This window comes from Ranitomeya imitator, chromosome 1 (assembly GCF_032444005.1).
Source record: "Ranitomeya imitator isolate aRanImi1 chromosome 1, aRanImi1.pri, whole genome shotgun sequence".
Classification (NCBI taxonomy): Eukaryota; Metazoa; Chordata; class Amphibia; order Anura; family Dendrobatidae; genus Ranitomeya; species Ranitomeya imitator.
The window spans coordinates 565530361-565557275 of record NC_091282.1 but is presented as its reverse complement, the minus strand read 5'-3'; the positions used below and the strand labels follow the sequence as shown (position 1 = coordinate 565557275).

Genomic DNA, 26915 nt, shown 5'->3' with positions numbered 1-26915 from the left:
GAGTATATACCTAGCAGGAATATACTCACCCTCAGACGCGCCCTGGTTCTAACCCGCAGCCTTCCTTCCTAAGAATCAGCGCTTGAAGGACCTTTCGATGATGTCGCGGCTTGTGATTGGTCGCGTGAGCGGTCACATGGGCGTCACGCGACCAATCACAAGCCGCGACATCATCGAAAGGTCCTTCAGGCGCTCATTCTTAGGAAGGAAGGCTCCCGGTTACAACCAGGGCGCGTCCGAGGGTGAGTATAGCAATATTTTTTTTTTTATTCTTTATTTTACACTTAAATCTGAATTCTGATACCGATTCCCGATATCTTAAACATATCGGGAATCAGTATCGGAATTCCAATTCCAGTTCAGAAGATCGCCGACCTCATGGCCGACCCCACACAGGGGTCGGGTTTCATGAAACCTGACTTTGCCAAAAGTCGGCGACTTCTGAATCTGGCCAACCCGTTTCGCTCAACCCTACACTTCACATTAGTCATTTTGTAATCCCATACTGTTTAACCCCTTCATGACCTTGGGATTTTTCGTTTTTCCGTGTTCGTTTTTCACTCCTCTCCTTCCCAGAGCCATAACTTTTTTATTTTTCCGTCAATTTGGCCATGTGAGGGCTTATTTTTTGCGGGATGAGTTGTACTTTTGAACAACATCATTGGTTTTAGCATGTCGTGTACTAGAAAATGGGAAAAAAATTCCAAGTGCGGTGAAATTGCAAAAAAAGTGCAATCCCACACTTGTTTTTTGTTTGGCTTTTTTGCTAGGTTCACTAAATGCTAAAACTGACCTGCCATTATGATTCTCCAGGTCAGTACAAGTTCATAGACACCTAACATGACTAGGTTATTTTTTACCTAAGTGGTGAAAAAAAATTCCAAACTTTGCTAAAAAAAAAAAAAATGCGCCATTTTCTGATACCCGTAGCGTCTCCATTTTTCATGATCTGGGGTCAGTTGAGGGCTTATTTTTTGCGTGCCGAGATGCCGTTTTTAATGATAGCATTTTGGTGCTGATACGTTCTTTTGATCGCCCTTTATTGCATTTTAATGCAATGTCGCGGCGACCAAAAAAAGTAATTCTGGCATTTCGCATTTTTTTCTCGCTACGCCGTTTAGTGATCAGGTTAATGCTTTTTTTTAATTGATAGATCGGGCGATTCTGAGTGCGGTGATACCAAATATGTGTAGGTTTGATTTTTTTTTATTCATTTATTTTGATTGGGGCGAAAGGGGGGTGATTTAAACTTTTATATTTTTTTTATTTTTTTCACATTTTTTTTAACTTTTTTTTTTTACTTTTGCCATGCTTCAATAGCCTCCATGGGAGGCTAGAAGCAAGCACAGCACGATCGCCTCTGCTACATAGCAGCGATCATCAGATCGCTGCTATGTAGCAGAATTGCAGGTGTGCTGTGAGCGCCGACCACAAGGTGGCGCTCACAGCTGCCGAGGATCAGTAACCATAGAGGTCTCAAGGACCTCTATGGTTACTATTCTGAAGCATCGCCGACCCCCAATCATGTGACGGGGTCGGCGATGACGTCATTTCCGGCCGCCCGGCCGGAAATGGTAATTAAATGCCGCTGTCTGCGATTGACAGCGGCATTTAACTAGTTAATAGGTGTGGGCAGATCGCGATTCTGACCGCGCCTATTACGGGCACATGTCAGCTGTTGAAAACAGCTGACATGTCCCGGCTTTGATGCGGGCTCACCGCGGAGCCCTGCATCAAAGCAGGGGATCTGACCTCGGGCGTACTATCCCGTCCGAGGTCAGAAAGAGGTTAATTATGTATTGATTGCAAGGCCTGCCCTGCTACCAAGTCATATGCACCCCAATAGGCAGAGGCGTAGCTAGGGTTTCAACTTAGGGGGGGCGAAACATCTGAGTGGGCCCCTAACCAGCTAACCCTGATTACAGCTATGGTTGCGGACTCTAATTATGACTATAGTGGAACCTCAGAATATGACGGCGCTGTTATTGAAAATAAATCTATATACAAAAACGAACATTGACATTACCGCCATATTGTGTCGATATGCAACTTTGACGGTCACAATACTCTGAGTGCCCCTATAACAATGATACTTAAGTGCCCACTTAACATTTAATAATGTCCCCTAAGTTCCCCCATGTACTGCTCCATTATACACAGTATGGTGAGCTCAAAGCTTCCATATACACAGTATAAGGCCCCCACAGCTCCCCTATACACAGTATGATGATTCTATAACTCCCCGCTACACCGTATGATGTTCCCACTGCTCCCCTTTACACAGTATGATCCCACTTCTCCCCTATACATAGTATGAGCCCAATGCTCCCTTATAGACAGTATAATGCTGACAGAACTCCACTATAGAAAGTATAATGCCCCCCAGAGCTCCCCTATATACAGTGTAATGGGCCAACAGCTCCCATATGCACAATATGACTTCACAGTTCCCTATACATAGTATGGTGTCCCCCACAGTTCACCAAACATAGTATAATGGGCCCACAGCTTCCTTATACACAGTATAATGGGCCCACAGCTTCCTTATACACAGTATAATGGGCCCACAGCTTCCTTATACACAGTATGATGGGCCATCAGCTCCCTTATACACAGTATGATGGGCCCGCAACTCCCTTATACACAGTATGATGGGCCAGCAGCTCCCATATACACAGTATGATGGGCCTGCAGCTCCCATATACACAGTATGATGTGTGCACAGCTCCCTTATACACAGTATGATGGACTCACATCTCCCTTATACACAGTATGATGGGCCCGCAGCTTCCTTATACACAGTATGATGGACTCACATCTCCCTTATACACAGTATGATGGGCCCGCAGCTTCCTTATACACAGTATGATGGACTCACATCTCCCTTATACACAGTATGATGGGCCCGCAGCTTCCTTATACACAGTATGATGGGCCCACAGCTCCCTTATACACAGTGTGATGGGCCCACAGCTCCCATATACACAGTATGATGGGCCCACAGCTTCCTTATACACAGTATGATGGGCCCGCAGCTTCCTTATACACAGTATGATGGACTCACATCTCCCTTATACACAGTATGATGGGCCCACAGCTCCCTTATACACAGTGTGATGGGCCCGCAGTTCCCTTATACATAATATGATGGGCCCACAGCTCCCTTATACACAGTGTGATGGATTCACAGCCTCCTGTTATGATTTGGCTGTCCCGGTCATTTACTCATCCTCCAGTGTATTCACTATTTTTTGTGGCATTGCTGCTGCTCAAACTTGTGAGCGCAGCTTCTGACTGGCCAGAAGTTAGAAGTTATATCACAAGCGCTCAATGTTAGACTATGAGGCTATGTGCACTTGTTGCGGATTTGTGTGCGGAATTACCATGGATTTCCTGTGTTTTTTGTGCAGATTTCACCCGCGTTTTACCACCTGCGGATTCCTATACAGTAGCAGGTGTAAAACACTACGGAATCTACACAAAGAAATGACATGCTGCGTTTCCGCGCGGTATTTTCCGCAGCATGTGCACTGCGGATTTGGTTTTCCATAGGTTTACATGGCACTGTAAACCAGACGGAAAACTGCTGCGAATCCTCAGCGGCCAATCCGCAACGTGTGCACATAGCCTGAGAGTGAGAAAGAGGCCAGAACGAGGCTCCCACAGACTCACATTGATTATTGACCTCTGTGCTGCTCCATGAAACACTGGGGCCGCGGACAGGCCACAAACTGCAGGAGATGGAGCCGAGCGGAGACAAAAACAGATGAAAAACGCCAGAAGGTGAGTATCAGACAGAGGGCAGGGGACGTGGATTTTCAGCACCGCTCCAGCAATTATTATTATTATTATTTATTGTTATAGCGCCATGAAATAACAATAGCAATGAAATAATGAAATAACAATAGCAATGAAATAAAATAATGCTGGAATGGTGCTGTAAATGTGATGCAGCTCTTGGTTACTGCATGCGGGCTCCTTATACTAATACTCATAAAAGACCCAGGTGGTACACATCAAAAGCCCCCTACCCCCCCATCTCCAGCCTCCCCAGACAGCAAATATTACATGTGATGGATCACATATAATATCATAACAATATAATATTCAGCCCCCAGTGCCCTGTCCCCCCTCCCCCACTTCAGCCCCAATACCCCCATCATCTCACATCCACCCCCTCAGTGCCCTGTCCCACCTCACCCACCTTCTGCCCTCACAACCCCCAAATGGTCTCACATTCACCCCCCAGTGCCCTGACTCCCCTCCCCCACAATACCCCCATGGTCTCACAATCACCCCCCAGTACCCTGTCCCCCCTCACTCACTTTCAGCCCCCACAATACCCCTACAGTCTCAGTGACATACCTGAATTTAATAAATCTAATAAGGTCCATCCCTACTTACTGAGAAAGTTTGGACTGCAGGCAGGACCAGGAAGTAAGTGAAATGAAAGGTGGGCACTAGGACCCAGCGTGCACAGAGTGAAGAAACTGCAGCCAGGAAAAGCTTCAGGATCAGGTCAGACACTGACAGGCGAAACCATTCACTGCAGGGGGGAGGAGACTGCAGCCGGCCACTGTGCTAGCAGCGTGCAGACATCAGATGGGAGCAGACATTATACTGGTCTGCTCCTATGCGGTGTTCTGCCTCCTCTCACAGAAGTGGCCCTGCCCTGGCTCCCAGTGGGCCCCTTCATGTGACTGGGCCCGGGGCGATGGCCCCCTCTGCCCCCCCAGTAGCTACGCTACTGCCAATAGGCCTTGAACCCAGGTACTGGATGGCCACAGGAAAACCCACTTCACATTATTCATTTGGTCCTGCCATACTGTTTTCTTATGTATTAACTGCAAGGCCTGCCCTGTTACAAAGTTATATGCACCCCAATAAGCCTTTGAACCCAGGTACTGGATGGCCACAGGAAAACACACTTTACATTCTTCAGTTGGTCCTGCCATACTGTTTCCATATGCATTGAATGCAAGGGCCGCCTTGACCCAAATTTGCACGCAACACAATCCCCCTTTGGAAGAAATATGGAGGATGGCCTCATAAAAAAAACTGTCCCATTACAAAGTAGCGGGTCTCCTAGACTCGTAATGCCCATACTGTACACTAAGTGCATGGCCCGACAAACATTTCCCCATGGGGGTACATTTTTAAAAAATATTATATGGGGACCATAGACACCCTTGCCCAAAAATTGGACTGGCTGTAGCAGCACGGAACACGTTAACCCTGGTGATCTATTGGTGGAGAATGATGAGACGTTGAGGAAGGCCTCATTAAAAACTAGGCCCAATGCAAAGGAGCGGGTCTCCTTAACTTGTAATGCCCATACACTAAGTGCATGGGCTGACAAACATTTCCCCATGGGGGAGGAAAAATTTTGGGGGTTTAAAATTATTAATCGGCATCATAATCACCCTTGCACAAAAAATGAGTGACTTTTGCATCATGGAATACGTTCACCCTGGTGTTCTTTTGGTTGTGGATGATGAGGATGAGGATAAGAAGGAGGATAACATCCAACAGACCAAATCAGGAAGCGTACACCCATGTGTGGCTGTGCATGAGAATACACGTCCACAAAAAAGACAATGTATTTGAGGTTATGTTTCGCTGTTTTCATTCGGTGGTGTACAGAAGTCTTGCCCAATCCAGCCCTTGTTCATTTTTATAAGAGTCAGCCTGTCAGCATTTTCAGTTGACAGGTGGATGCGCTTATCTGTTATAATTCCACCAGTGGCACTAAGAACTCGCTCTGACAGCAGCAAGGCAGGCCAGGACCTCCAAGGCGTAGAGAGCCAGTTCATGCCATGTGTCCAGCTTGGATACCCAATAATTAAAAGGCACAGAGGAATCATGGAGGATGTTTGTACGATGAGCAAGGTACTCCTTCAGCATCTTCCCATACATTGCACTTCTTGTGACGGCTCCCCTTGCCTCTGTGCCATCACGATGCGAGGGTCTGAGAAAACTGTCCCAGAACTTTGCCATTGTTCTCCTGCCTGAGATGGATTGTACTTCTGTCTCTCTCGCTTAGACTCCTTGGTTGTACAACAAACTGTGATGTCTGCTGCCAGCATTCTCGGATGGGAATTTTTTAAATAATTATTGATTTTAGTACACCTGTCTGCCTCTGGAAGATGAGATTGAAAGTTCTCTTTGTAGCGTGGATCTAGAAGTGTCATCAACCAGAAATAAATGTCACCAAAAATTTTAATAATGCGAGGGTCACGGGAAACGCAGTGCAAGATAAAGTCAGCCATGCGGGCCAGACTGCTAACAGGCAAGACTTCCGTGTCCTCACCAACAGGATGACTGACCATGCTGTCCTCTTCCTCCCTGTTCTTAGGCCATTCATGCTGAACAGACTATATGACAGCTGTGCTTGTAGTACTGTCTATAGCACATGAAAGTTGCTCCTGTTCTTCCTCCTCCCCCTTTTCCTCATTGTCTACCAATCGATGTTGGGACGACATGAGGCTGGGCTGAGTGTAATCACCCTTGTTCCATGTCCTCATGCTCCACCTGCAATGCATCCTCTTTAATTGTGAGCAGAGAGGTTTTCAGAAAGCAGAGAAGCTGGATGGTGACGCTAGATATGGCGTCATCGCTGCTCACCATCTTGGTGCAGTCCTCCATCTTTTTGAGGATGGTACATAGGTCTGACATCCATGTCCACTCCTGAGGTCTTATGTGTGGAGTCTGACCTGAATAACGACAGTATTGTTGATGCTGATAGTCAGAAACTGCCCTCTTCTGCTCACAAATCCTTTCCAACATATGCAGTGTAGAGTTCCAATGCGTGGGGACTTCACACACCAGTTGGTGAGTCGGAAGCTGCAAACGCTGCTGAAGCACAGAAGGGTGGCTGAAGCTGTAGCTGACTTTCAAAAATGGGCAGACAGGCGGTGTACTTTCACTAGCAGATTTGGCAGCTCCAGTTAGCTTTTGAGAAAGCATTGAATGATGAGGTGAAGCACATGAGCCAGGCAAGGTACGTGTGTGAGCTCACCTTGTCTCTAAGCCGATACCAGGTTCCCGCAATTGTCACACACGACCATGCCTGGCTGTAGGTTCAGCGGTGTCATCCAAATATCTGACTGCTCTTTCAGCGCTGTCCACAACTCTTCAGCATTGTGCAATTTGTCACTTAAGAAGATTAGCTTCAGCACAACCTGTTGCCACTTGACTGAGGCAGTGCTACAGTGCTTCCAGCTTCTGACTAATGTGCACATTTCAGAGATGGAGGCTGAAGAGGAGAGGAGGTGCAGGAGCTGTAGACTGTGGGGGCAACCCTGATTAACGTAGGGCCCGCCATCCTCGGCATGAGGAGGAGGTGTTCCATCCCAAGGTCCGACTGGGTCCCAGCTTCCACTATGTTAACCCAGTGTGCCGTCAGTGAGATGTACCATCACTGCCCACAAGCACTTGTCCACATGTCTCTGGTTATTTGGACTTTCCCAGTAACAGCATCGTTGATGGCACGGGTAATATTGTGGAACATATGCTGGTGTAATGCTGGTACGGCACACTGGGAGAAATAGTGGCGACTGGGCACTGAGTACCTTGGGACGGCTGCCACCATCAGGTTGAAGAAAGCTTCCATCTCATTGAGCCTAAAAGGCAACATTTCGAGCGCAAGCAGGCGAGAAATGTTAAAATTTAGTACTGTGGCCCGTGGGGCGTTGGCTGGGTATTTCCGCTTCCATTCCAATGACTGGGGTATAGACAACTGAAGGCTGTGTTGGGACAAGGATGTGGATGGGTTTGATGATGGTGCTGCATGGGCAACAACAGGTGCAGGGCTATAGGCATCTTCACATGCACGGTGGACTGTGGATTGGCTTCTACACAAAACCGTGGAAGAAGCAGTGGTGTCACCAGCAGAAAGTGTTCCTGGAGCCTGGTGTTCGGCCCACAAAGTCGGGTGCTTTGCTGCCATGTGCCTGATCATGCTGGTGGTGGTCAGGCTAGTAGTTCTGCTACCCCTGCTAATGCTGGCAGGGCAGGTGCTGCAAATGGCCTGTTTGGGGTTATCGACAGAGTCTTTAAAAAATAACCAGACTCGGGAAGATCTAACAGTTGGAATGGCAACTTCCCTCATGTTGGTGTTACGGGGAATGGATGCATGCCTTCTGTCTGCGGCCACCACACTGCTTCTTCCTGCTTTTTGGGGTGCTATGCCTCTTTCCCCATGTGTGCTGCTGTCCTCGCTCTGCATGTCCTCCTGCCAGGTTTGGTCAGTCACTATGTCATCCATCACCTCGTCTTCCACATCCGCACCCTGCTCCTCCTCCTGACTTTCTGGCAATTGTGTCTCATCATTGTCCACCTCTTGTGACACTTTCCCACCATCACCTTCGTGTGACCGTGGCTGTTCAAATCTGAGGCCATCTCTTCATGCAATCTCATCTGGCCTCAGGGCACTCGGCATGGTGGGAGGATCAGGATCAGGGCCCTCATTCCTCCTGGTATCTGTTTTGAACTGTATTTCTGTTATGCTGTAATGTCTATTGTCTGTACAAGTCCCCTCTATAATTTGTAAAGCGCTGCGGAATATGTTGGCGCTATATAAATAAAAATTATTATTATTATAGTAATATGCGGTCCACACTCACGGCTACTCTGACTTGACCGTGTGGAAGACGTGGTGGTGATAGCTAAGTGACTGTAAGCATTATTCGCTATCCAATCAACAACTGTTTCACACTGCTCTGGCTTCAATAGTGGTGTGCTGCGGTCCCCTAGAAACTGGGAGAGGAAGGTCGAGCGAGATGATGAGGGTCTTTGTTGTGGCCCACTTTCAGCTTGGCCACGGCCTCGTAATCTGCAGACACCATCAGCATTACGTCCACTTCCCCGTCCCTTGCCTTGCCCATTTTAAATGGACTACTGAAATGTTTGAAAAGTTCAATACAAATTGATTAATATTGAGAAAACTTATATGTGATCAGTATGTCTGCAAAGTTAGGATTTTGACACCACAGATACACAGAAATATATGGCCTTTTTTTCTTTAAAAAAAATTTAAGCCACAAAATAATGAGTAGACCAAGGCTAGCAGACAAAACAATGTAATGTATGCCTGCAAAGTGAAGATTTTGACACCACAGATACACCAGGCGTCTGACGGAGAAAACAGACTGTTTAAATATGTGGCCTTTTTTTTTTTTAAACCACTAAATACTGAGTATACCAAGTCTAGCAGACAAAAAAATACAATGTATGCCTGCAATGCAAGGATTTTGACATCACAGATACATCAGGCATCTGACGGAGATAACAGACTGTTTAAATAAGTGGCCTTTTTTTAAAAAAAAAAAAATTTAAACCATAAAATAATGAGTAGACCAAGGCTAGCAGACAAAACAATGCAATGTATGCCTGCAAAGCGAAGATTTTGACACCACAGATACACCAAGCATCTGATGGAGAAAACAGACTGTTTAAATATGTGGCCTCTTTTGTAAAAAAAAAAAAGTTTTACCACAAAATAATGAGTAGACCAAGGCTAGCAGACAAAAAAATGCAATGTATGCCTGAAAAGCAAGAATTTGGAGACCACAGGTAGACCAGGTGTCAGACGGAGTTAACAGACTTATCAAAATGTGGCCTTGATTTTTTTGGGCCCACCAAAATTGTCAATAAGTAGACTATGACACTAAAAAAAAGTTGTAGTACTAAAATTGAAAAGTATTTAGGGCAATGATATGCGATGCGTGTGGCGTACAAATCACAGTGATAAATATAAGAACTGTAGCTAAATATTTTTTGGGCCAGCTACAGATTTTTCGGGTATCAAAATGATGTCCAAAAATGTTGTAAGACACTCCAAAAAATAATATAGTACCAAAAAAAGGCCAGATTTTTCTTTGCATCCACATCTGATGCATGGGACAAAAATATATATTTTTAAATTGTTAGATTTTCACCCTTTTGTATTGCATTGACCCGGCTGTAGTCTTCAGCGTGACCAAGCAAATAAATGTAGAAAAAAGGGGCTATGGATTGCCTTCTGATAAAATAAGCAGGTATAAACTGCAAAAAAAATAAAAAATTGCCACGGATACCAGCAGCTATATATATATATATATATATATATATATATATATATATATATATATATATATAAAATACTCAGCAGCAGACAGGAATGGAGCTTTTTGAGGTATGCAGTGAGATTTATATACTCACACACAGTGCCTGAAGGCCTTGCACTGATGTGGATATGTGAACATAGACTCCCCTGCCTACCTAGCGCTGTAATCTATGTACCCCTGAATTAGCCAAAAAAAGGACTGTTGGTTTATCCGGAGTTGTGCATTGAACACTGGTAGATCCACACTAACTAATAAATGTAAGAATCTGACCCTATTTCAGCAGCAGCTCTCCCTACACTAGCTGAATCTGGAGCACAATGCGGCGAGCAGGGCGGCGCTAGGTCTCTTATAGACTTGATGATGCTGTGCGGCCAGCCAATCATTGTAATAGCTCAACAAAATGGCTGTGGCATCACAGTGCATGGCAGACAATACCTGCATGCCGATTGGCGCTCTAAAAAGCGCCAAAATTAAAAGGAGGAGACCCAAGCTCCCGCCGAATAATCCCGGAAATGCTCGGTGCTCGCCGAGTACACCGAGCATAGTGATACTCGGGCGAGTACTGACCAGTGGCGAGCACTTTCGCTCATCACTAATGTTTATTTATGGTCCATTGCTGGACATTGTGTTCCAATGTTGTTATCCCTTTGACTTTGTGAGTATGCATTTTGCCACTTTAGGTTTTTCCTAGGGCTGGCTACTCTTGATATTTATCAGCATATGTTAACTGCTTCTTCAGTTGGACTGTCTAATCTCTTTATTTCTTTCTTGGTTTGTACACTGTTATCTTATGCGTTTGTGTGGGTTTCCTTCAGGTACTCTGGCTTCCTCCCACAATCCAAAGACATACTGATAGGGAATTTAGATTGTGAGAGCCATCGGGGACAGCGATGGAATATGATAGCGCTATGTAAAAATAAAGATTATTATTATTGTTATTAATACAGTACAGTTGTACTCTAGTGAATTTGATGCAACTATGGTAGTGTCTGCCACTCAGGGCTAGCTCCAGGTTTTTGAGGGCCCCGGGTGAAAGTCTCAGTGGGCTCCCCTCCCTTTAACATACCATGATTTAAGATGCACAGATACAGCAGAGAAATATAGGTATGGTACAATGCCAGATTTCACTTCTTACTTGAGTGATAGCTATTGTAAATTCTATAATACCATACAGCAGAGGGGACTTATATAAGTCAACCCCTTATATGCCAATTTTTGTGACCTACTCCCTCTTCCTCAGTTACCAGTAGGCATTTTATTGTTAGCTAAACTTGCTGCAAACAAAAAACTGCATACATTGAATATGACAATTTTTTTTAAAGGAAAACTTTTTAAAGTAAATGTTCGAAAGTATTAACGTAGAACATTTGTAAAAGTGCAAAATGGGTAGCATATGGGCTGTGTTATATACTACGTGGCTGTGCTATATACTGCATGGCTATGTTATATACTACGTGGCTGTGCTATAGACTACGTGGCTGTGCTATATACTACGTGGTTGTGCTATATACTATGTGGGCTGTGTTATTTACTACGTGGCTGTGCTATATACTATGTGGGCTGTGTTATATACTACGAGGCTATGCTATATACACTATGTGACTGTGCTATATACTAGGTGGCTGTGCAATATGCTACCCATTTTGCACTTTTACAAATATTCTATGTAGCTGACTTTCTAAAATGGTCTTACAGATGGCGTACTTTCACTAGCAGATCCAGCAGCTCCGGTAGCTTTTCAGAAAATGTTGAACGATGAGGTTAAGCACATGGGCCAGGCAAGGTACCAGAGGCGTAGCTAGAGCTTTTGCCGCCCGGGGCTGTTCCCGAGCTTGGCGCCCCCCAGAAGGAATAAGACGTCAGATGTAGAACTTTAATTGTTTCGCCAGTGAATGTTACCATCACATGATCGGGACTGCAAAAAAAAAAAACAAGTTCTGCTTACCTGACCGCGCTCCTGCTCTCTCCACGCAGCTGAAACGTGCACTCGCCGGCGACTGACAATGATGTCAGACGCCGGCGACATGCACACTGGGACTGACGTCAGCTGCCAGCCTCAGATTGGCTGGCGGCTGTTAACTATTGACGTGCGGGCGCGGGCCCGCACATCAATAGCGTTAAACAGCTGCAGCGCCGGCCGCGGCCTGGTGACCCACCCCCAGGGCTGGCTCCAGGTTTTTGAGGGCCCCGGGCAAAAGAGTCTCAGTGGGTCCCCCCTTTAACACATACCACGATTCATGATGCCCAGATACGGCAGAGAAATCTAGGTATAGTACAATGCCAGATTTCACTTCTAACATGAGTGACAGCTATTGCAAATTCTACAGTGTATATATACAGGATAGGAGAGGTACTGTGTAGTGTATATATACAGGATAGGAGAGGTACTGTGCAGTGTATATATACAGGATAGGAGGAGTGGTACTGTGCAGTGTATATATACAGGGGAGTGATGGTACTGTGCAGTGTATATATACAGGGCAGTGGTACAGTGCAGTGTATATATACAGGGCAGTGGTACTGTGCAGTGTATATATACAGGATAGGAGGAGAGGTACTGTGCAGTGTATATATACAGGACAGGAGGAGAGGTACTGTGCAGTGTATATATACAGGACAGGAGGAGAGGTACTGTGCAGTGTATATATACAGGATAGGAGGAGAGGTGCTGTGCAGTGTATATATACAGGGGAGTGATGGTACGGTGCAGTGTATATATACAGGGGAGTGATGGTACTGTGCAGTGTATATATACAGGATAGGAGGAGAGGTACTGTGCAGTGTATATATACAGGATAGGAGGAGAGGTACTGTGCAGTGTATATATACAGGGGAGTGATGGTACGGTGCAGTGTATATATACAGGGGAGTGATGGTACTGTGCAGTGTATATATACAGGGGAGTGATGGTACTGTGCAGTGTGTATATACAGGGCAGTGGTACTGTGCAGTGTATATATACAGGGCAGTGGTACTGTGCAGTGTATACATACAGGGCAGTGGTACAGTGCAGTGTATATATACAGGGCAGTGGTACTGTGCAGTGTGTATATACAGGGCAGTGGTACTGTGCAGTGTATATATACAGGGGAGTGATGGTACTGTGCAGTGTATATATTTCAGCAGCCGCCCAGGCCCCCAGCACCTGTCCTGTATATATATTATATATACTGTCATACAGGCTGTACAGATACAGTATATACATATACAGGACAGGTGCTGGGGGCCTGGGCGGCTGCTGAAGTATATAATATACAGTATATCAGCTGTGGCCGCCCCAGGTCACCCAGACTGTCAGAATACAGCGATACATTGCACTCACTCAGGGCGGCAAGGCTTGCCAAGGAGCTCCTCCGGAATCTGCATCTGTCCTCCTGATAAGTTCAGCAGCCAGCGAGGGGCGGGCGGGAGAGCAGAGCAGGAGAACTCTCCGCCCACAAACAATGTCACACTGGCTGCGTTCTTAACCCCGATGTGCCTGCACTGCCTGGCCCTGCACTGACTGAAAAGATGCTTGTGCCAGCACGGCTAGATGCCCGCCCCCCGCATTGTGCCGCCCGGGGCGGCCCGCCCCCCCGCACCCCCCTTCCTACACCACTGCAAGGTATGTGAGTGAGCTCACCTTGCCTCAGAGGTGCCACCAGGTTCCAGCCATTAACACACATGACCATGCCTGGCTGTAGGTTCAGCGGTGTCATCCAAATATCTGACTGCTCTTTCAGTGCTGTCTACAACTCTTTTGCATTGTGCGGTTTTTCACCTATGCAGATTAGCTTCAGCACAGCCTGTTGCCACTTGGCTGAGGCAGTGCGGCAGTGCTTCCAGCTTCTGACTGATGTGTTGATTTCTGAGATTGAGGATAAAGAGAAGGAGGAGTTGCTGGAGCTGCAGACTGTGGGGGCAACCCTGATTGACGTAGGACCCGCAATCCTCGGCAAGGGGAGGATGTGTTCCATCCCCAGGTCTGACTGGGTCCGGGCTTCCACTATGTTAACCCAGTGTGCCATCAGTGAGATGTACCGTGCCTGCCCACAAGCACTTGTGCACATGTCCGTGGTTAGGTGGACTTTCTCAGTAACAGCATTGTTGAGGGCAAAGGTAATGTTGTGGGACACATTTTGGTGTAATGCCGGTATGGCACACCGGGAAAAATAGTGGCGACTGGGGACCGAGTACGTTGGGATGGCCGCCGCCGCCATCAGGTTGTGGAAATCTTCCATCTCAACGAGCCTAAAAGGCAATATTTCAAGCGCAAGCACAAGAGAAATGTTAGAATTTAGTACTGTGGCCTGTGAGGCATTGGCTGGGTATTTCCGATTGCATTTTAATGACTGGGGAATAGACAACTGAATGCTGTGCTGGGACAAGGACGTGGATGGGCTTGATGATGATGCTGTTTGACTGTGGGCAACAGGCGCAGGGCTAGAGGCATCTTCACATGCACGGTGCACTGGGGATTGGCTTCTACGCAAAACAGTTGAAGAAGCAGTGGTGTCATCTGCATACAGTATTCCTGGAGCCTGGGGTTCAGCCCACAAGGTCAGTTGCTTTGCTGCCATGTGTCTGATCATGCTGGTGGTGGTCAGGCTGGTAGTTTTGCTACCCCTGCTGATGCGGGCATAGCAAGTGCTGCAAATGGCCTGTTTGGGGTTATTGGCAGAGTCTTTAAAAAATAATCAGACCCAGGAAGATCTAACAGTTGGAATGGCAACTTCCCTCATGTTGATGTTACGGGGAACGGATGCACGCCATCTGCCTGTGGCCACCACACTGCTTCTTCCTGCCTGTTGGGGTGAAATGCCTCGTTACCCATGTGTGCTGCTGTTCTCACTCTGCATGTCCTCCTGCCATGTTAGGTCAGTCACTATGTCATCCACTACCTCGTCTTCCACATCCGCACCCTGCTCCTTCTCCTGACTTTCTGGCAATTTTGTCTCATCATTGTCCACCTCTTGTGACACTTTCCCACCATCACCTTCATGTGACCGTGGCTGTTGAAAGCTACATGCAATCTCATGTGGCACCACTTCAAGTTCACCAACCGAGAGTTCAGAATCTTGAAAGGGAAAACTAAACAACTCTTTGGAGTATCCAAGTGTCGGATCAGTTGTCTCAGGGCACTCAGCATGGTGGGAGGAAGGAGGATCAGGGTCAGGAATTTTCGGTCCACACTCATGGCTACTCAGACTTGACCGTGTGGAAGACAAGGTCGTGGTGGTGGTGGTGGTGGCGGCGGCTAAGTGACTGGAAGCATTATCCGCTATCCAACCAACAACCATTTCGCACTGCTCTGGCTTTAATAGTGGTGTGCTGCGTTCCCTTAGAAACTGGGACAGGAAGTTTGAGCGAGAAGATGTGGGTCTTTGTTGTGCCCCACTTTCAGCTTGGCCACGGCCTCGTCCTCTGCATACATCATCAGCATCACGTCCACTTCCCCGTCCATTGCCCATTTTAAATCGACTAATGAACCATTTCAAAAGCTCAACACAAATGTATTTATTTGGAGCTAAATTATATCTGATAAGTAGGCCTTCAAAGCTACGATTTTTCCACCACAGCTACAACAGGTCTCAGCCTGACATAACAGACTGTAAAATTTAGTTTTTTAGAGAATTTTTAAAATAAAAGAAAGAGTGTAACAAGGCTAGCAGACAGAACTATGAAACTTATGCCTGCGAAGTTACGATTTGTCCACCACTGATACACCAGGCCTCAGCCTGACATAACGGACTGTATAATTTTTTGGGGGGGATTTTGGATAATTAAAAAAAGTGGAACAAGGCTAGCAGACAGAACTATGGATCTTAGCCTGCGAAGCTATGATTTTTAAAACACAGATACACCAGGCTTCACCCTGACATAACAGACTGTCTTCTTCTGCTTATAATTTAGATAATATCTTTTGCTCTGATTTTTAGTCTTATGCTTAATGTTCTTCTTGCTTTTTGTTCTGCAGCTTCTTGTTCTTTTGCTTCTTGGTCTTCAGGGTCGTCATCTTTAGGGTCTTGAACTTGGAACTGTAGCAGGAGGTACAAGAAGGCTGAGGAACTGCCGTGAACCAGCTGACGGTACTGGAACCCGGATGCGTTGCCCAAGGTAGAAGAGCCAATGGAACTACCAAGGACCAGCTGACGGTACTGGAACCCAGTTACTAAGCAGGAGGTACCCGTGCCACAAAGCACTACCAAGGACCACCTGACGTTGGTGGAACTCGGATACCCAGAAGGAGGCACCTAAGCCAAAGGCTCTGCCCGGAACCAGCTGATGGTGCTGGAAGCAGGAAGGGGAGCAAAAGGTAAAAGAGCAAAAGACACTGCCAAGAACCAGCTGACGGTACTGGAACCTGGATAGCTACCCGAAGGTAGAAGAGCCATTGGAACTACCGAGGACCAGCTGACGGTACTAAAACCCGGTTACTAAGCAGGAGGTACCCATGCTACAAAGCACTACCAAGGACCAACTGACGTTGGTGGAACTCGGATACCCAGAAGGAGGCACCTAAGCCAAAGGCTCTGCCCAGAACCAGCTGACGGTACTGGAACCAGGATGGGAAGCAGAAGGAACAAGAGCAAAAGACACTACCGAGAACCAGCTGATGGTACTGGAACCCGGATGGTTACCCGAAGGTAGAAGAGCCAATGGAACGACCGAGGACCAGCTGATGGTACTGGAACCAGGGGGACCTAGTCAAGATTGTCTTCCCAAGAACCAGCTAATGGTGCTGGAACTCAGATAGGCAGCAGAAGGTCCACAGGAAAAGAAAAAATAGCTAGGCTGCGAGCCGGCCGCAGTTACCGAAAACCTAAAGTCCTACAGGGGGAGCTTGTCCTATTGGCACTTCTGAACCAGCCTTGACTGCCACTTCCTGCAGCCCACATAGGAAGCACCTAAACTACAGGCACCATGGAGTCAGCTAACCTGACCGCAACACGACAGGACGTTTTGGAGTCTAAGTGACCTTGACACTACCCGGAAACAGCTGGTTTGCTGGAACCAGGCTGGGCAGGAGGAAGTACCCGTGCAAAAGACACTGCCGAGAACCAGCTAATGGTACTGGAACCAGGATGCGTTGCCCAAGGTGCAAGAGCCAATGGAATGACCGAGGACAAGCTGACGGTACTGGAACCCGGTTACTAAGCAGGAGGTACCCATGCCACAAAGCACTACTGAGACCCCCTGACGTTGGTGGAACTCGGATACCCAGAAGGAGGCACCTAAGCCTAAGGCTCTGCCCAGAACCAGCTGGCGGTGCTAGAACCAGGCTGGGCAGGAGAGAGTACCCGTGCCAAAGACACTTCTGAGCAGCAACTGGTGCTGTTGGAGCCCAGGGATTACATGACAAACATAGTGTAGGCTGAGGCCTAATTGGAGCAAGTTGAAAGGGAACCTTTAACCCCCCCCAGGCATTTGCACCTAAAAGAGCCACCTTGTGCAGCACTAACGCTGCACAAGGAAAAGGTGGCTCTTTTAATTATGCTCCTTGCACACGCTTAGCTAAACACTTATAAAATGTGTCCATGTGTCCACTGATACCGTGAAACCATCCCGGAGGTGGGACTTTACTTCGTAATGATATAGAAGATGCTAAGCACAGCCTAAATAGGGGAGGTGCACAGTCATAGGTGCCCAAACCTGAACGTATACAATATAAAGTGACTAGCACACTCCAGGGTGTTGTGATGCAAAAAAGTGGGGATTTATTACATACAGTAAATCACAAACGTTTCGATCGATACTGGACCTTCATCAGTGTGCTAGGTATAATTGTATACTTGTATGGCCCCAAAAACAATAGAATACTCGGATTTGCATCAATCAGACATGCTGGAAAAAAAGGCAACAAGCCGGGAAGAAACAGAACCAGGCTGGTCAACTGACGGTGAGTCAGAATAATAGGTGGCGCTGAGGCTTAAAAGAGCTGTCAGTACGCCGGGACACTAGGGATAAATGCGGTATCCACCGCTAATAGAGTGTGACACGCCCATGAATCCCAGCCCCGCAGTGTGACTAAATCAGAAGACACTGCGGGGCGGGATCTCGAGCAGCGCGGCCACACAGGTGCAGTCAGCCTGACATCAAATGATGTCAGAAGACGGGCAGTGCTAGCTGCACATGCCCAAGGTTAAACATAACAGCGCAGGCTCCATGACAGATTCAAACAACACTGAGGAGGCGGCGCCCAGTGCCAAGGGTGTATGAATGCCGGCTGTGGTGCGTCTCATAAGGAAGGAAAGTACCACCTCCGGGACGGTTTCACAGTATGAGGGGACACATATTTTATAAGTGTTAAGTGCAGCGTCTGCAAGGAGCATAACTAAAAGAGCCACCTGTTCGCTGTGCAGCATTAGCGCTGCACAAGGTGGCTCTTTCAGTTACAAATGCCTTGGGGGGGACAGGTTCCCTTTTATTGCTGTTGTAGTGTCAGTGTGGAGGGAGCAGGCAAATTTGCCGGATACACAGCTGGGGATCAGTTGACGTTACTGAACCCCAATAACACGGCAGCAAGTGTTGACTGTGCATACAGAACTTCCGGGCAGCAACTGGCGGTGTTGGAGCCCAGGGACAGCAGGAGGAGCAGACTTGTGTTATTGCCGCACACACAGCAGGGGAGCAGCTGGCGTTACTGAACCCCAATAACAGAGGAGCGACTGTTGACTGTGCAGACAGCACTTCCGGGCAGCAACTGGCGGTGTTGGAGCCCAGGGACAGCAGGAGGAGCAGACTTGTGTTATTGCCGCACACACAGCAGGGGAGCAGCTGGCGTTACTGAACCCCAATAGCAGAGGAGCGACTGTTGACTTTGCAGACAGCACTTCCGGGCAGCAACTCGCGGTAGTGGAACTCAGGAACAGCAGGAGGAGCAGACTTTTGTTATTGCCGCACACACAGCAGGGGAGCAGCTGGCATTACTGAACTCCAATAACGGAGGAGCAACTGTTGACTGTGCAGACAGCACTTCCGGGCAGCAGCTGGCGGTGTTGGAGCCCAGGGACAGCAGGTGGAGCAGACTTTTGTTATTGCCGCACACACAGCAGGGGGGAGCTGGCGTTACTGAACCCCAATAACAGAGGAGCGACTGTTGACTGTGCAGACAGCACTTCCGGGCAGCAACTGGCAGTGTTGGAGCCCAGGGACAGCAGGAGGAGCAGACTTTTGTTATTGCCACACACACAGCAAGGGAGCAGCTGGCGTTACTGAACCCCAATAGCAGAGGAGCGACTGTTGACTGTGCAGACAGCACTTCCGGGCAGCAACTGGCGGTGATGGAGCCCAGGGACAGCAGGAGGAGCAGACTTGTGTTATTGCCGCACACACAGCAGGGGAGCAGCTGGCGTTACTGAACCCCAATAACAGAGGAGCGACTGTTGACTGTGCAGACAGCACTTCCGGGCAGCAACTGGCACTGTTGGAGCCCAAGGACAGCAGGAGGAGCAGACTTGTGTTATTGCCACACACACAGCAGGGGAGCAGCTAGCGATACTGAACCCCAATAGCAGAGGAGCGACTGTTGACTGTCCAGACAGCACTTCCGGGCAGCAACTGGCAGTGTTGGAGCCCAGGGACAGCAGGAGGAGCAGACTTGTGTTATTGCTGCACACACAGCAGGGGAGCAGCTGGCATTACTGAACCCCAATAACAGAGGAGCGACTGGTGATTGTGCAGACAGCACTTCCAGGCAGCAACTGGTGGCGTTGGAGCCCAGGGACAGCAGGAGGAGCAAAATGTAGGCCGAGACCTGCACTGGAGGCATGTTAATGTCTGTTGTTGTGCCAGCGTGGCGGTTGCTAGACACCTTGGCAGATACACATCAGGGGAGCAGCTGGCATTACTGAACTCTATTGACACATGAGCGAGTGTTTTTCTCTGTGTAGCCAGCACTTCCGGGCAACAACTGACGGTGTTGAAGCCCAGGGAATCCAGGGGGAACAGAATGTAGGCCGAGGTCTGCACTGGAGGCATGTTAATGTCTGTTGTGCCAGTGTAATAAAGTAACAAATTTCACCGCACTCTCTATAGATCAATTATGCAGAGGTTCTGTACATTTATTGGTATAAACTAGGAGCGTAACAGAATATTGCAGTATATGCGATGTTAATCGCATATACTGCAATATTCTGTTACGCTCCTAGTTTATACCAATAAATGTACAGAACCTCTGCATAATTGATCTATAGAGAGTGCAGTGAAATTTGTTACTTTATTGTTATCGGGCCATTGGTACATTGCACCAGCACCTCGCCTTATATTGGCTGAGTGCACGCCAAATAACCCCTTTGTTGTGCCAGTGTGGCAGTCGCTGGACACGTTGCCGTATGCACAGCAGGGGAGCAGCTGGCATTACTGAACCCCACTGACACATGAGCGAGTGTTTTTCTCTGTGCGGCCAGCACTTCCGGGCAACAACTGGCGGTATTGGAGCCCAGGGAATCCAGGAGGAGCAGAGTGTAGGCCGAGGCCTGCACTGGAGGCAGGTTAATGTCTGTTGTTGCGCCAGCATGGCGGTCGCTGGACACGTTGCCAGATACACAGCAGGGGAGCAGCTGGCATTACTGAACCCCACTGACACATGAGCAAGTGTTTTCCTCTGTGCAGCCAGCACTTCCAGGCAACAACTAGCAGTATTGGAGCCCAGGGAATCCAGGAGGAGCAGAGTGTAGGCCGAGGCTTGCACTGGAGGCAGGTTAATGTCTGTTGTTGTGCCAGCCTGGCGGTCGCTGGACTCATTGCCGGATACACAGCAGGGTAGCAGCTGGCATTACTGAACCCCACTGACACATGAGCGAGTGTTTTTCTCTGTGCAGTCAGCACTTCCAAGCACGAACTGGCGGTATTGGAGCTCAAGAACAGCAGGAGGAGCAGAGTGTAGGCCGAGGCCTAATTGGAGCAAGTTGAAAGGGAACCTTTAACCTCCCCCCCAGGCGTTAGCAACTGAAAGAGCCACCTTGTGCAGCACTAAACAACAGCGCAGGCTCCGTGACAGATTCAAACAATGCTGAGGAGGCGGTGCCCGGCTCCATGGGGGTATGAATGCCGGCTGTGCTGCTCTCATTACGAAGGAAAGTCCCACCTCCGGGACGGTTTCACGTTATGAGGGGACACATATTTTATAAGTGTTAAGTGCAGCATCTGCAAGGAGCATAACTAAAAGAGCCACCTGTTCCTTGTGCAACATTAGTGCTGCACAAGTTGGCTCTTTCAGTTACAAACGCCTGGGAGGGGGGACAGGTTCCCTTTCATTTCTGTAGTAGTGTGAGTGTGGAGGTAGCAGGAGCAATTGACGGATACACAGCAGGGGATCAGCTGACGTTACTGAAACCCAATAACACTGGGTCATCTGTTGACTGTGCAGCCGGCACTTCTGAGCAGCAACTGGCGGTGTTGGAGCCCAGGGATTAAAGTTCAGGTGGTAGAAACATGAACACAACAGGAGACCTGGATACTGTTGCCAACAAATTATTTAATCTGTAAGAGGAGTGGCAAATTCTTGTGAGATCCAGGCCTTGCTCATTTTCAGAAAAGTTAGGATAGTCGTATGCGACAGTCTGTTAGTACACCACCTGCGGCACTAAAGACGCGTTCCGATAATACACTAGCAGCAGGGCAAGCCAGCACCTCCAATGCATACTGGCTAAGCTCTGGCCATGTTTCCAGCTTAGAGACCCAAAATTTGAGGGGGAAAAAGCCGTCTGGGAGCACGCTGAGAGGGCAAGACATGTAGTCTGTCACCATCTGACGGAAACGTTGCTTCCTGCTAACTGGACCCGTCTTGTGATGGTGTAGACATGTGTGGCAGGCACACAAAACTTTGCCACTGTTGGGCCATACTGGTCTTGCCTTGTGCTGAGGTACTGCTTCTGCTCCCTCTTTGTGCAGAGCTTCCTCCACTGCCTCGACGTACTGAGCTGCTTTGTAAAGCACTAGTAGCACTTCCCTCGACTGGACTGGAGAACATGATGGACTGCACCAGTGTGTCTTGGTACTCCCGCATTTTACGCTCCCGCTGCAACGGTGTTATGAGGTTTTGTAAGTTGTCCCGGTGGCGCGGATCTAGGAGGGTGTACACCCAATAATCAGTCGTGGTAAGAATGTGGGCGATGCGGCGGTCGTTTCTCAGGCACTGCAGGATGAAATCAACCATGTGCTGCAGACTGCCAACTGGCTAAGAAACGCTGCCCCCTGCTTGAGGCGTGATTTCTGCCTGCTCTGCATCACCCCACCCTCGCTCTACATACTGACTACTGGAGATTTGTGTAAATCCCTCCTCTGGACAGATGTCTTCCTCCTCCATTGACTCCTCCTCATCCTCCTCACAAAGTGTCCCCTGCCTAGGCCTTTGTGAGGAACCACGTCGTGCAGACTGTCCAGAAGCAGATGACATTTCTGACTCCTCATCCTCCACCTCTTCCACCACCTCATCCCTTATCGCTTGCAGTGTTCTTTCAAGCAGGCAGATAAGGGGGACAGCCAGGCTGACTAGTGCATCATCTGCACTCGCCATCTGCGTGGAATCATCGAAGGTGCGCAAAACCTGGCAGATGTCCTTCATAGAGGCCCACTCAGTGGTTGTGAAGTCTGAACGGCGCACAGTGTGACTTTTTTGCGCCTGATGCAGCTGGTACTCCATTACTGCTGGCTGCTGCTCACACAACCGCCCCAACATATGTAACGTTGAATTCCACCTGGTGGGTAGGTCACATATGATGCAATGTTCTGGAAGACAGAATCGGCGCTGTAGAGTTGCAATGCGTGCTCTTGCCATGCTGCAACGCCGCAAGTGAGCACACTCTAGGCGGACCTTGTGCAGCAGTGCATCAAGATCCGGATAGTCCCTCAAAAAACTCTGCACGACCAAGTTGAGCACCTGTGCCAGACATGGGATCTGAGTGAGGTTGCCTAGGCCCAGAGCTGCCACCAGATTTCGGCCATTGTCACACACTACCATGCCTGGCTGGAGATTCGCTGGCACAAACCACACGTCGCTCTCCTGCTTGATGGCATTCCAGAGCTCTTGCGCTCTGTGGCTTCGATTCCCCAAAGAAATTAATTTCAATATGACCTGTTGACGTTTGGCCACGGCTGTGCTCATATTGGTTGGAACAGGTAAGTGTTCACGGGTCCATGTGGAGGTGGACCATGACGGCTCCTGCAGCGATGATTCTGAGGAACTGGAGTATGAGGAGGAGTCAATGTGCACAGACTGGATTCCTGCAATCCTTGGAGTTGGCAGAACACGTAGAGCGCCACTCTCACGATCTGTACCTGGCTCCACAACATTAACCCAATGGACAGTGAGGGAAAGGTATCGTCCCTGTCCATGGTGACTGGTCCATGCATCGGTGGTGAGGTGGACCTTGCTACTGACGGCGTTTAGGAGCACATGTTTAATGTTTCCCTCCACATGCTTTTGCAGGGCAGGGACGGCTTGCCTGCTGAAATAAAAGCGGCTGGACACATTGTATTGTGGGACTGCCAATGCCATCAAGTTACGGAAGCTGTCAGTCTCCACCAGGCTGAATGACAGCATTTCAAGGGACAGTAGTTTTGCAATGCCAGCATTCAGAGCCTGTGCTCGTGGGTGGTTTGCCGAGAATGGCCGCCTTTTCTCCCATGCCTGTGCTACCGATTGCTGTAGACAGGGCTGGGAGTGTGAGGATGACTGGGATCGTGGTGCTGTGGGTGGAATTACACTGGGTCTCTGGACAACGGTTCCAGAGGTTCTTCCATGGCGATCCTGTGAGGAAGCCGAAGAGCTGTGTGTAAGCTGGAGGAAGAGGCTCCAACACGAGCTGAGGAGGTGGTAGGTGCCGCTGTAGGTTGGCCTAGGTTTTCAGTGTGTTTTTGGATCTCTACCGCGTGCTTGGTCCGCACATGTTTCCACATACTAGTGGTATTGAGGTTGCTGACACTTTTCCCTTGTTTGATTTTCTGATGACACAGCTTGCATTTGACTAAGCAAATGTCAGCTGCAACTGTGTCAAAAAAGGACCAGGCACTGCAAGTCTTGGGAGTGCCCGCTTTGGCTTTTGGAAGAGGCATGCTCCTAATGGGTGCCGAAGTGGAGGCTACAGGCACCGCAGTCTTCCCCCTCCCTATCCCAGCCATTCGGGGAATCTCTTGCTCAGAGCTGCTCCCACCACCTTCCTGTACCTCACGCCATGATGGGTCAAGGACCTCATCATCTACGCTACCCTCTTCCACCAACTGCTTCTCCTGGGTTGTCTCGGCAACACAGTACGCACCCGAAAGTGGCACCTCAGTCTCATCATCAGATGCATACTGAGGTGTGCTGACCGGAGGCACTGTCCCACCCACCTCTTCAGATTCAGAGAGAAAAAGCTGTTGGGCATCACTGCATACTGCCTCTTCTGATTCTAGAATGCTGCTTGGCTGGCCCCCTCTTTCCAAGCTAAGAGATTCAGAGAACAGAAGTAGAGATGGCTCTTGGCCTGGGCTCCCTGACTGCCTGGGCAATTTGGCAGGTGGTGAAGAGACAGATGGTTGCTCTTCAGTGCTCTGTGCCTGAGAGGATGTGGCACTAATTGAAGTCGATGCGTTAGCTGCCATCCATCCGACAACGGCTTCAATTTGTTCGTCCCGCAGCAGCGGGGTACGGCGAGCTCCTGCAAAGCTGCGCATGAAGGTCTGTTCCCTGCTAAAACTGGGGGATGATGAGTCACCGGTGCCCGCTAGGGTTGAGCGACCTTGACCTTTTTAGAGTCGAGCCGTGTTTCGCGAAACCCGACTATCTTAGAAGTCGAGTCGAGTGGAATCGGCCGATTATCGCGAAAAGTCGGGTATCGACCGAAACACGAAACCCAATGCAAGTCAATGGGGGAGCATAGTCGGCAGTGAGTGGAGGCCAGGAAAACACCTACACTGCCCATTTTAATGGCAAAAACATCCATTCTTGTTACAGAAGCTTGTCAATCGTAATTTAGCTTATAATAATTGGAAGGCATTTGAAATTGGGGGTCATTTGGCTAAAGTTGTGGGGGGTAGGGCTGGTTCAAGTAATTAGTGGGTCCATTAAATCTGGACGACGACACGGCAGTGGAGCAGGGAGAGGTAAGTATTTCAACTTTGCAAGTGCTGTGATCCTGAGCAAGCAGGGGGGGCCCACTCTTTGGCATTGGCACTGGCACAGGGCCCCTCAAAGTACAGCGGTGTGTTTGCACGGCGGGGGCGCCTCCCACCGGCAGCAACACTTTTGCGTACTATGAGAGGCCCTGTGCCAGTGACGTCGCCAACTAGTATTCCTCCCCCCACCTGATGAAGGAACCTGCACTTTCATCTGCACCTTCCTCTTTGTCCCCGTGTAAGGTGGTATGGTATGCGGGAAGAGGAACCTGACTTTCAGCAGGGTCACAATCTTGCTGTGTAGCATGCACGGGGAATGTTGCGTTATGGGTCAATGTACCAGCAGACTCATCTATCACTGGCTGGGCAATGGGCAGGATGAGGAGGAAACACAGATATAGGCCCAAAGAATAAAGTTGGCTAAATGCATTTCAAAATTGGTAACACAGGACTAACCAGGGGGCATTGCAGTGGAGGACAACTGGAATGAGAGGCTGACACAGAGAGTAGGCCCAAATCAGTAAGTAGTCGAAATGCAGTTCAAAATTGGCAACCGTAGTAAACAGGCGGCACAGCTTTGTTCAGTGGAGGAGAACAGCAAGGAGTGGCAGACACCGATAGTAGGCCCCAACCCAACTAGTAGGCCAAATGCAGTCTAACATTAACAACTACTTAACGAGAGCCTGAAAATGGAATTTCAGGACAGGAAACCAGGAGAACAGCAAGGAGCGGCAGACACTGTTAGTAGGCCCCAAACCAACTAGTACGCCAAATGCAGTTGTTCCATTTAACCACTATTTAACAAGAGCCTGAAGATAGAAGCTCAGGAAAGGCAACCTGGAGAACACCTTGGAGTGGAAGACACCGTCTCTACACCCCATACCCAATTTGTAGGCCTAATGCAGTGTAGTTTCCAACATCTACTAAACGAGAGTCGGAAGACCGAAGCAATGGCGAGGAAACCTGGGGAAAACCTTGGATTGGAACACACCGTCTCTACACCCCATACCCAATTTGTAGGCCTAATGCAGTGCAGTTTTCACCAACTACAAAAACGAGAGTAGGAAGATCGAAGCAATGTGGACGAAACCTGGGGAACACCTTGGAGTGTAACACACCGTCTCTCTACACCCCATACCAAATTTGTAGGCCTAATGCAGTGTAGTTTGCAACAACTACTAAACGAGAGTAGGAAGACCGAAGCAATGTGGACGAAACCTGGGGCACACGTTGGGGCGGCAGACACCGTTAGTAGGCCCTACCAAAGTTGTAGCCCCAATGCAGTTTTAAAATTCCTAGAGGCTGAAAACAAGACTATTGACGCTCAGCTTTTTTCAAAGGAACACAGCTGTATTGAGTGGCGCAGACAGACACAGGTAGTAGGCCTTAAACCAAAAATGTAGCTCACTGCAGCTTAAAAAAGGTTACAGGGGTACACAGGCAGCATTGCTCTGGGCAGTGGAGGACAATTTCAATAGTGGACCGCAGACAGACTTTGTACGCCTACTATTAAAAAAAGGATGCTCTATGCAGTTAAAAATAGGTTCCAGGGGTACACGGGCAGCAGTGGTCTGGTAAGTGTAGGAGTAGTAGAAAGAACGGGCCGCAGACAGGCTTCGAAGGCCTAACATAAAAAAATATTGGGCTGTAGGCACTTTAACATTGGTTCCAGGGGTACACGGGCAGCAGTAGACTGGTCAGTGTAGGAGTAGTAGAAAGAATGGGCCGCAG

At 48.6% G+C, this 26915-nt stretch overlaps 1 protein-coding gene and 1 long non-coding RNA gene across 2 annotated transcripts in view; one reads left to right on the top strand and one right to left on the bottom strand.

Annotated features, from left to right (window-relative positions):
* The window catches only part of LOC138679227 (uncharacterized), a 51251-nt gene extending 46761 nt beyond the window's left edge, over positions 1-4490 (bottom strand). Inside the window, exon 1 of the long non-coding RNA XR_011321612.1 lies at positions 4405-4490. This is a non-coding gene — a long non-coding RNA (uncharacterized lncRNA). The remainder of the gene's footprint in view (positions 1-4404) is intronic.
* LOC138679200 (cyclic AMP-responsive element-binding protein 3-like protein 3) overlaps positions 1-26915 on the top strand; it is a 534464-nt gene that overhangs the window by 392715 nt on the left and 114834 nt on the right. The window lies entirely within an intron of this gene.